This window comes from Taudactylus pleione, unplaced genomic scaffold, assembly GCF_031769625.1.
Source record: "Taudactylus pleione unplaced genomic scaffold, aTauple2 ptg000792l, whole genome shotgun sequence".
Lineage (NCBI taxonomy): Eukaryota > Metazoa > Chordata > Amphibia > Anura > Myobatrachidae > Taudactylus > Taudactylus pleione.
This window is the reverse complement of record NW_028285194.1, coordinates 7,231,403-7,243,332: the sequence shown is the minus strand read 5'-3', so window position 1 is coordinate 7,243,332 and position 11,930 is coordinate 7,231,403.

Genomic DNA, 11,930 nt, shown 5'->3' with positions numbered 1-11,930 from the left:
GCAGCCATCTTGCTCTTGCGGCAGGTCTCACCAGCCGCAGAGTCGGCAGCTCTCCAGACTTGCAGAGGGCTCTCATGCTGCGTAGGAGATCGCAAGGGCTAATTTAGGCATGCCTATGTAACAGCGTATATATGGTCAGACACACCTGCGTTTTATTGTCCCCCCCCTTTTACCACCCCCAAACACTGATAACCTGTCACTCACTTAGCGATGGATTCCTCTGCCTGTCCGTAATCGCAATGCGATCTCTGCGCATGCACAGTGCGGCTTATACGTATGCGCGATGGCAAACATTCGCTCAAACTGCGTACGTAATCGCCATTGCATCCATTTCTGAATCAGGCTCTCTGTGTGTGAACCATTATTTGTATAACAGCAAAATTATTGTCAGCTTCCATATTGAGAATTATGTAGGTCATTCACAATTTGCTGCATAGATCCCTTGAAATAAATATGTCAGTTACAGTTATAAATCTAGATTATTATTACAAGATTTTAAAAATAAATACAACAAAATTACTACATTTTGAAAATTATTCCACAGGTAATTGCTGAAAAGGTGATGTTACCAATAGCAACCAATCAGTCATTGCCTTTCCTCTCTAACATGGCCCAGGAAAATTATAGCATTTGATTGGTCCCTCTTTCTGTACTGGTATCTGTGGATCCGTTTTCCTAGCTATCTCTGGCAATGGTGGCAGCAGATACACAAAACCAAACAGCGCCTCTATTCTTCCTTTTTCACTTACTAATGGCTAATTTCCAGGAATGGATCTGAGCTTGTTCCAGGCATGTTTAAATTCCTTTACTGTTTAATTTCCAAAGGCATCTGCTGGAAGTGCGTTCCAAACAAACATCTACTGTCTGTAACATCATTAGAGGAAGTGTACTAGTTGTTTCATTCATAATCAGTGATAAATTTATTCATTACCAGAGTCAAAATAAAATGTTTCCGCAGACAATCCCTGTAGGATTAAGCGATGGGAGGAAACTGATCTTTTGTCATTTGATATCAGCCGAGCAAACAAAATATAAAAAATAGTTATCTTTTGAAAATATTCAGATCTACTTACTGTCCACCTGGAACATTTACAAGATCATTATTGAACTGGTGCAGCGTAATTGCTTTTTACTTTTATAATGCCCAGTGTACACAAGTTCCTCACCCTGCTGATCAGATCCATGTTCTGTCTCTGCATATGATGTGTATTATTGATGCATTGGAATGTGGGACACTCGCACATCTGTAAATGTCACTGCTGAGTACAGCCTGCTGTTACACACACTTTTTTCACTCCATTCATTTAAATGTCCCTGTCCTAGTATACTGCTGACTTGACCCTTGTTTTTAATTCCATTACCATTAAAATAAACAAATTTTTTTTGTTCCTTTTTTTCATATAAATTGTTTAATAAGAATATATAATTTCTACTTATTTTTGTTGGATATGTTTGTACAACTTGGTTATCTAGCTGAGTTGTGTACACACCAGCGGATATATAGAGGCAACCAGTCCAGTGAAACTTAACCAGAATGTGTAGTTTATTGTGTACAGACGTACTCACTGTTACACTGATTTTGTCCAAGACATGAAGCAAAGGTTGTAGCAGAGCGGGGTTAGGTATCTCACCAGCCGGTGACTGTGTCTTGTACTGCAGCAAATATGCAGATACTGGAACAGCGATATTAAGTGGTTACTGGTCTCAGGTCTCCGAAGCTACAGTAAGAGGAGGACAGCCATACTCAGGCCAGCCAAGAGCCGCGCCAGGCTCTGGAAAAAAGGGGCGTGACCTAATTGAGGGATACATGGCCACGCCCCTTATGTAAAAAAAAAAAAAACAGTTTTGCAGTGCCACGAAGCAGTGCTGTGCGCTGGCGAGGGAGGCGCAGTGAGCCCCCTCAGCCCGGCGCATAACCAGTGTGGGGCGTGATCAGCTTGATTGCTCACCCCACAGGCATAGGAGACTGCTGTCGCTGCTTCTTAGCAGCCGCAAGCAGTCTCCCAATGCAGCCCAGCACACAGCAGCGTATTATCTTGAGGGGAATATGACCACAATAATTGGTCCTCCCCACCTGAATTAAAGAGCATTATACTGACATAGTAAAAAATCGTATTAGTTTTGAAAATATCATTCAATTCAATTATACGACACACAATTTAAAGACATCAAGATACAAATAATAGACAGAGAGATTCTTTTCATTTTATGTTATATCACTTTATTTCTAATCTTTACCACTATTCTATTAAATTTTAATTATCTTTTATGCTATTTATTTTAAACAGTCAATAAAAGTTAAGTTTTAACTATAATTATTACAGCCTTACATAAACAGTCTCCGGAGTGCACCAATAATTCTCACCTTTCAAAATTTTCTTTTTTTGTTTTCCCTCTACAAGGGGTTGTAAACTGTCAGATTTACCAAGCTCCAGAATGCGAAGCATGAGTTTGGCCCCTGCAGCTAACGCCATCTGAAGATGCTATATTAGGCACATGTGCAATGCAAACTGCATAAGAACACAGAATGAGGACAGCACAAAGTGTTTCCAGTGAAGTGTGTCAGCACAGAAGCTAGTCAGTGCACAGAAGCTGCATAAAAACACTGTAGAATCATATTCAAGCTCAGATGATATAGAGAGGACCACTGGGACCATATGTTCCAGTGTAGAGCAACACATGTATTCTAGAATACATGGGAAAGTATCAGCAAAAGACATATGGACAGCACTGCAGGCAGCATATCAAGGTGGAGGTCTCATGAGGAGGATAAATTGTATAACTTGAAATTGAATGAATACAGCAGTATGAGTAATTATATAGACAAAATGTTGTCTCAGCAACTAATGTCTGTTGGAGTGCAAGTGGATGATGAAGAGATTGCTACAGCAATGCTGCAGAACTTGTAAGTTGGAAGCTGATATGGAGAGCAACAGAAAAGATCTTCTGCAAGTTCAAATATCGGCAAGCCTTCTAGGAGATATGCTCAGGAGTTTGCAAACATTGCAGTCAATAAGCCTCTAGGCATCAAGAAGCCAAAACTAAAGTCTGATTGGTATAAATGGAAATCCAAGATAGACAAATAGATTTTGCAAGATTTAAAAACCCAGGGGTCTATTTATGGCAGTTAGTTGCTGATTGGCTGGTACCTTATCTCCGTTCACTTTATCGCCATCCAAGGCTTAGTAAATAGACCCCAAAAGTGTGAAAAGCATCAAGAATCATGATAGCTGCAGCAGTCCCAAGTTCGTGAGTCGAGAGACTTTTGTTAAGACTTTGCTATCAGTAAAATAACTTTTGCTAAAGTATCTTCTGAGAAGGTCAAGTTGATGTCATATAATGTGTTGATGTCTTTTCATGTATTTAACCCAATTTATTTTACAGGTCGCTACAGAAAAATGGAAATTAAATGTGTGTGTTACATGGAGAAACTTGTAGCCAGGGTGTGTGTTAGGAAGAAGTGCGTTAAGAGCACTGTCTGCTCTTTGTGCATACATGTTGGGACCTAGAGTATGTAGGGAAGTCTGACCTCTAAACTGATGTGCTACTGCACATGTGACTACAGCCTTCTTGTTTTTTCCTGTGTAGAGTGACATGGTGGGAGATGGAGATCTCCTACTTAGCTCCTATAGAGAACCCGGTTAATACCTGTATTTAACGCTGCTCCAGCATCCTGCAATGCTACCTGTTTGCAGTATATGCTCACCCACTGGTGAGCTGTATGCACTGTAGTAGTGTGGAACCATGGTGCCTGGAGAAAGTGCATGTCATAGTGCCTCCCCATACTGAACTGTGCCAGTGGGGTATGGCCAGCCTGTGGGGGAATACTGAAGTGAAGAGAAAAACAACAAACAGTGGCAGTATCGAGCTGGGCGTAGAGGTCCAGTTGGGGGAATAGAATGCTTTGGTGATCTGACATTAAGGAGTAGCTCCTTTGGCACTGCTTTATTTATTTATAGCACCTAGGATCTGCCTTTTAATCATTGTTATTAGTCAATAGAGGAAATTATATTATATATTCTGATCATTTAACTTAAATTGACAGAGTACATGTGCTAGAGTGAAATTCCACAGGGTGCACAGCTTATGATTGCAATAACGGCCCCGAGCAGCTTTCACTGGAGTGGGAACACCTATAGGAAGCTCCCTCCCACTTTGCAAATTTACATTGCACCTATATTAATGTGACTACTACTAATCATGTTCTGCCTACCACCATTATTATTATTTCAGGTCTCCTATTATTTTTTAAAAGACCTTTCAAATAACACTGTGTGGTCATGCCTGGGAACACCACCATTACTTTAAATAGCAAAGCAGTGAATTTTTTTAAACTCATACCTTATAATTGAAGTTTAGGATTTTACCTCAGATGTGTAACTATTAAGTCCATTGAAGCACAATGAATGAATGAAAAGAGAAGGAGGGAAGTAATCAAACAGGAGAGGGGAGAGGAAAGTGTTGATCAGAGAGGGGAGATGATAGAGGCCAAAATGAAAGGAGAGGGGAAGGGCGAAGGGCCGATCAGAGAGGCCCAGTGACAGAAGCCAATAAAAAAAGGAGAGGAGAGGGGTGGTGACAGAAACCAATAAGAAAGGAGTGAACAGGGGCAAAGAGCTAATCAGAGGGTAGAGTGGGAAGGGAATTAAAGAGGTGAGAAGTGAATGTAATTAATCTGACAGGAAAGGGGATGTGACAGAAGATGATCACAGAGGAGGGAAGGCCAGAGGGGAGGTAATATGGGCAGCTTGAGGGAGCATGAAATGTAGAAACGGATCTCAGATTCATAACTTACTGTATTTAGAATATAGAGCAAACAAATCAAGATAAAACTAACAGGTGGCCGTCACACTGTGCAGCGCCCCATGAATTCTGGAACCCTGGATGGCGCCCTCTGTCCATTTTGGCGTCCGGAGCACATGCTCCACTGGAACCACCCTTGCTACTCTCCTGGCTGTATGAAACCCTGCTCGACTCAAGCTCCCCTCCATTGTCAGTCTACATGTAACAGCGATACAGATACAGCGCTCTCAAAATAATACTGAGAATGAATAATAGTGAAATTAAAATGTATATCGATGTTTAATAAATGAAAAGTAGTTAAAAGAAATATATATAATATATATTGCTCACAATAAAATCACAATAAAACATAAAAGTTGCATAAAAAACTGCAACAGTAACACCCCAGTTTACACTAGTGTTCATTGAATTTTAAGCGGCATATAGTGGTATTGAGCCCAGATTCCATAGTTACATTATTCTCCTGGTTCTTGTGATATCAATTATATACAGCATGTGGGGTATAGTTACCAGTTCCATGTATTGGGGTCCCTTTAGCAATGCTGACAATGCCTTGTGGTAATTGAGTCCCCTGAAGCACGGTCCGAGTAGGCTGGAGATGGAGATGGTATGGTTACCAAATGGAGATGGAGTGAAAATGGCTCCAGCTGAGCTGGAGATGGTGGCGGATGAATGTAAGCTACTGTAGTCTACTAACGCGTTTCGCTATGTAGAGTCATGGCTTTTCAAGACCTTTACATACTCTTGATCATCATCTATACTGTCATATAAAGGGGATGTGTGTGAGCCAAAGGCCTCATTTAATTAACTGAGTACTGTATGCAACATTAGATCTCTAATTCAAATGTCAGTACCTATGTCACCAGTACTTATAGATGGGAATTAGAGGTGTGAGGGAAAACTTGCCAGATATGTGTGCAGCGATCACGCCAATGCCTGGCATTACATTGTGCCTAGTAGAATTCCCCCAAGGAAAGAAAACATTGCCAAAATGGGAGAAAAAACTGGGAAACCTCTTCTTGACCTTTTGGTCAATTTGTAGCCTTAGTAGGGTGATTGCCAGAAATTGGGGCAGCCAGCTATAGTATAACGAAGGTATGCAGAGAATTCTATTAGGTGTTTAGCTCACATCACCACAAAGACTTCCATACAAATATGTGTTTGTGTTTTTCCTATTAAACAAGGATTTCGTCAGAGACAGAACCGTTTACATTTCCCATGTTTTCCACCCCCCGTCCCCACCAACGCCCATTGGATAGACGTGTGCGGGATACTGACCGCATTATGTACCAGTCTGCTTAATGAACCCCTCTTCCTACTCATAAAGCTGCCTGTCTGCCCTTTCAATCACCCTCAAAATTAATAAGGCAACATTTCGCACTATATTCAAGAATAATATTATGCACTCATTTCTAATCTAATCACATGCAGGAGAAATGGAAGGGGAGCAAGAAAAGAAACAGTAACCCAACTTATGGGAATTACAAATAGTGTATTGAATTTATTCAGGAGGCGTGAGATAAGGAAAGCAGCTGGTACATCCTGCATGCTGCAGCAACAAAGCCTGCTCTGTAAGGCAGCTCATTTCATTTGGGTCTCTGGAGTTTCACCTCGACTTGTTCATTACCAGACATTTCATTATTCTTAAATTGTTAAAAAACTACATCTGACTCTAAATATCAGTTATTTCATAAAGGTGTCAGTAACACATATTACACCTCATATTGCTGATCATGCAAAGTTAAATACTAAAATCAACTATTAATTTTTAATGTTCCTTGTCATAAATATACTATATGGATACAATAGAATAGTATTTGACAATGGAATTGCTCTATATGGTCAGAGCAAAATGTTCTGTAGTTGTGATTTATTAAACAAATATACAACAGCTCTTAGGGGTAAATTTACTAAAGTGAGAGATTTTAAAAGTGGAGATGTTGCCCATAGCAACCAAACAGATTCTAGTTGAACACAGGTTCTCAGGACCCCAAACAGTGCATGTTTTCCAGGTCTCCTCACAGAATCACAAGTTAAATAATTCTATCCACCTGGGGATGTTTTAAAATGTGTCAGTGAGTACTGAGTACACCTGTGTACCTGCTGGGTGACCTGGAAAACGTGACCTGCATGGGGTGCTGAGGACCGCGTTTGAGAACCTCTGTTCTAGAAGGTGCTAGTTAAATGTTAAGTAGAATCTGATTGGTTGCTATGGGCAACATCTCCACTTCTATAATCTCTCACTTGAGTAAATATACCCCTTACATAGTGCATTCCTCTTAGTAAATAAGCCATATCTGCTGTGTTTTTGGATCATAAAATGGAAACAAAAACTAATGTTATCTGTGAAATAGAATAATAAGTAACATAATTCGGTTTAGAAGTGTTCGTCAGAGAAATTCTCATTTAGAGACTGATGCAGACAGAGGTGGACGCTATGGCAGCTGCGATAGCAATTTTTTTGCAATACCGGTAAATATTGAAATGCTAGTTTCAGCCTTCCCCTTATGTGCAGACAGTGCAAGCCCTGGGATGCCCACTTTCAAAGCCCAAGGATGGTGTAATTACAACGTTGGTTCTAAACAATACACCATCGGCGCTCTATCACGTTCACCATCGACACTTGCAACAGCCGAGAGCCGGTGCAATGCTTGATTCTCAACTCCGGATAAACATGAGCTCTGTGACTGTGTCACTGCATCTGAAAACGCAGACCGTTGCATAGACACGCCCACCACACTGCCATAACATGCCCTTGAGACAGACGTATTTAGCTTTCACTTTAGGGCACCTCCCAGTCACCACACAGGAATGCCCATGCTTTTGCCTCACCGTTCCTAATGCCAGCAATCCTGAATACGATAGTGTATACTCAGTGGAACACGTGAATTTTTTGTGCATGCGCAGTAGCAGATAATCACTCAACTTCGATCAAAATAGAAATTTTGAAACGCTGTTCTATTTGTTGAATGTGAAATTATATAATGGATAGCAAAAATATCTCACACCAACCAGAAATTGTGGTAAAGAAGATTACTTTCACCAAACACTTAAACAAATATTTTTTTTTGCTTACATAAAAAGATACATGACAGAGTTCCTCTTTATCATATTCTATTCCTCAATGATGCTTCTAGGGGTTTTCACCAAAATGATGCAAAGGAAGAAAGAATTGCATACAGCAAAGCACTGTATAGTATTTTAGACATTAAAACAATTTATTGGACACAATTACAAATATTAAACACACATAAAGAACATTTGATTGACATCCCATAAGGCAGTCTGGAATAAGCAAGTAAGTCACCACTTTAATCGGAGGAGACTCGGGATTTGAGCCAGGGTGAAGGCTTGCTTCCCAATGTTGACTGTTGCAAGAGGGGGTACACCAGAGATAACCACCACACTCCTGCGACGCATTTCTAACCTCTAGTTCTTTTGCCACCTTGAAAAAGAACTTGACGTTCGCAGGAGCATCCACTGTTTTAAGACTCAAAGGTAAGAAAATGCCTATTATACATAACCTAACCCACCACAGAGCATCACAGTGACCACCATATAATACAGAGAACATCACAGTGACCTCCAGATACAGATGCGTCTTCATACACATATCTTTTTGTGCCATATGGGGCAAGACAACTGAAGTGATCTATGACTCTTGTGTTTGAGTACTTTTTCCAAAATTTTACATCTTAATTTGTGAATAATGTACTAACTAGCTTATAGTATACAAAGTACTTAGGATGGAATGGGTATGATATACCGCGGGCCGCATGGCCGGCGGTTCGATTCCCGTCAGCGGCAGCCCGACAGGATCAGAGTGCGTAGCAGCAGAAGCCCGACATCGCTGGAAATCCCGATCGTGGATAGGTAAGTATTTACTAACCTAACCCCCCTAACCCTAACCCTTCTTAGGGGTGCCTAACCCTAACTTCCCCCCCAAGTGCCTAACCCTAATCCCCCCTCTAAGTGCCTAACCCTAACCACCACCTTCCCCGCTGCCTAAACCTAAGTTCCCCGGGGGGGTGCCTAACCCTAAGTCCCCCCCGGGGGTGCCTAACCCTAACCCTCCCTCCCCCTAGCCTAACCTTAACCCTTCCGTGGGGGGTGCCTAACCCTAAGTCCCGCCTGGGAGCCCTAAACCTAACCCTCCCCCCCGCGGCTGTCGGCTCACGGCGCCCGGCATCACTACGATCGTGATGCCGGGCGCCGGTCTCCCGGCGTCGGGGAAATGCGGGCGTCTACATCTAGACACCCGGCATTTCACCCATGCCGGGATAAGACAGTCGGGAAGCCGGCTGCCGGTATTTAGGCAGTCGGCTTCCCGATTGCTTCCCCTTAGGATTAGTATCTTTTGGGGTCAACTATTTTTTCTATACAGTATATCCCTTATATATACCTTGGATATCTTCCATCCTGAGGGACGTGTGAAAAAGGGCAACTATTTACAATCACGAAAAGGAAAGTATTATTCCAACATTTTTTATTTTCATTACTTACTGAATATTACCAATTACCATTTATTCCATATATATCTTTATTTGAAAAGGTTTATGCACCAGGGTCCTATTCCACTCACATTAAGAATCACAAGCCAATAATGGCTCTCGAACCAGCAGCCAACAGGAAGCGGCCGTGGCAAGCACATCACGGTTCGCCGCATCATAGCACCGCCCACTCAGCTTCTTTTATTAGACGTTGCCATTGTTTCCCCTGATTTTCCTCTGCCAGAACATTCTCAGAGGTCCAGGGCTGGTTTTGCTTTTGGGGGGACCCCAACAACGTTTTGTTTCTTAATTTCTAAACCTTTATTACACCTAAAACACAGAAGCACCTCGGCAGAACACACAACTCACAGGTTCTTTTATTGATTTATTCTATTCTGCTTTGTGTTCAATCATATATTTAAACACGATTCTTAGTAAATCCATGAGCTATTTTTCTGGATATGAAAAGTACTTGCATGTTGGTTCGATGGTCCACTGACTTTGCGTGTTTTGCCATCTATTCAATGTGGAATTGTGGTTTTACACGCATATTTGCCCTAGCAAATCTCTGAGTTTAATTAACAAGGGAAAACTTGCACGGGAATACAGTCTTGGCCAGACACGATTCTTAGTAAATATACCCTTAAATCGGAAGTGAGAAGCTGAAAGTGAAAACATAGGCAATTCTTTCAAGTTAAATGTTAGCTATTAGGCAAATGCTGATAACAACATGTGTCATCATCATTACCAAGGGGAAAGTGTTTTGCTTCCCATGGCTAATAAATAAACTAGAATTGAGATACAAATTGAAATAAGTTAACTAGCATGCAATAGTATAGTTTTACTGTGATGGTGCTAAGAGGCAAAAGCAAGCCTTCAACCCCTATACTCAGGCTTATTAATGTTCCAGTTAATAATTAAAGAGGTTTCCCACTTTAGGGCCGTATTCTATTAGCGGTGAAAATGGACATTTTAGCCAAAAAAACTACAAACAGGCGAAAATGGATAAAAAAATCTAGAGAAAAGCTTTCTCCATCTCAGACCAGGAGAAAAACAATGCAAAACCCCTATTTTTGGCAAAAAATTTGGGGATTTCTTTCAGAAATCTTTGGACACTAATGATAAATTACCTCCAAATTTTTTCAGAAGTTGCGTATTGAGGATTTTTTTCCAGGAAATTACTTTTCCATGTAAATTGGGGATACGTTAAAACGGATGCAAGTATATTATCGTGTCGTAAAAACGCTGTTTTACAAACCGTTAAAAAACTGCCTGCTGCGACCGCGTGCTATATTTAAAATACTTGACGCATCCATACCGCCCCCGAAAAATCAGACCCAAAACGTTAAAACCATTTTCAACGTTTTTTTTTTCACCCAAAAATTGCGCTGTAGTTTTTCGCCAAAGTACGCGACTTACGAAAACTTTTGTGGGTAATTTATCATTAGAGGGGGGGGGGGGGGGGGTGTCCAAAGGGTTCTGAAAGAAATCCCCACATTTTTAGCCAAAAATAGGTATTTTGCATTTTTCTTCTCCTGGTTTGGGATGGAGAAAACGTTTCTCCAGTTTTTTTTCTCTATTTTGGTCTGTTTGCAGTTTTCGTCTTTTTTTGGTGAAAAACACGTCCGTTTTTTGAATACGGCCCATAATATGAATTGAACTAACAGACCATCTCTCACCAATAAGCGATGTTCCACCTAATCTGTGCAAACCAGAATGGAAAGTGCTACATACGTAATCTAATAAAGTTCTGCATGTACGTACAAACTGCAATATTTTGTGCGCAAATTAAAGACTTTCACTGTCTGGCTAGCAGGAGATCTGAGGCAATGCTGAGAGAGCCAGCTGCTAGGAGGAGGCACCCTTTACACACTAACATTAATTATATCTCCCAAACCAACCACTTTATATCTATATTTTATTATATCAATATCCTAATGTGTGGAGGTTATTTATCTGTAATACATATTTTTTCCACTAACTAAAATGTAGCCATAATTAGGCAGGCATGTATGAACACTATGGGTTCAATTAGTCCTGATCATTTTTCACATGCATACAACAGGGCAATTCAAATACAGCCTGTTTTTTATGTTCAAGAAATGATCTCTAATCACATGAAAACACAGAATCCGTGATAAGTTCGTGGACCTATGTCATTTCGTTGCAGCGATTGCGAAAACGGGCAATTTATTATGGATTTTTTTTCATAGCCTGCTGAGGTTCCGATAAGAAAACTCCTCCATAATAGCTACAGCTGGGCTGGCCGTCCCGTTCAGCCCAGCTGCAGCTATTATTGAGTTAGCCACAGGCAGGTGCTCAATTAGCTTGTGGTAAATTACAGTGGCTAATTGATTCCCGCCCCCCCGCCCTATGAAATATGGAGTAAATTTATTGATGTCAGAATGGCTTAGTTGCTGGTGAAAATGTGAGTCACATGTATGGAGATACCATTGGTAGTACTAGTAACCCTACTGTCATTGCCTTTGTATGTGGCAGCCTGTTTATCTAGTATTACTGCGATACCTGTTCTGTAAAATGCCATTTCTGTATTATAATACACTATTACGATGATCTCCGGATAGTCTGTTTTCTAGTAGGTCTACACAGGTCTAGTAGGTCTACACAGGTCTAGTA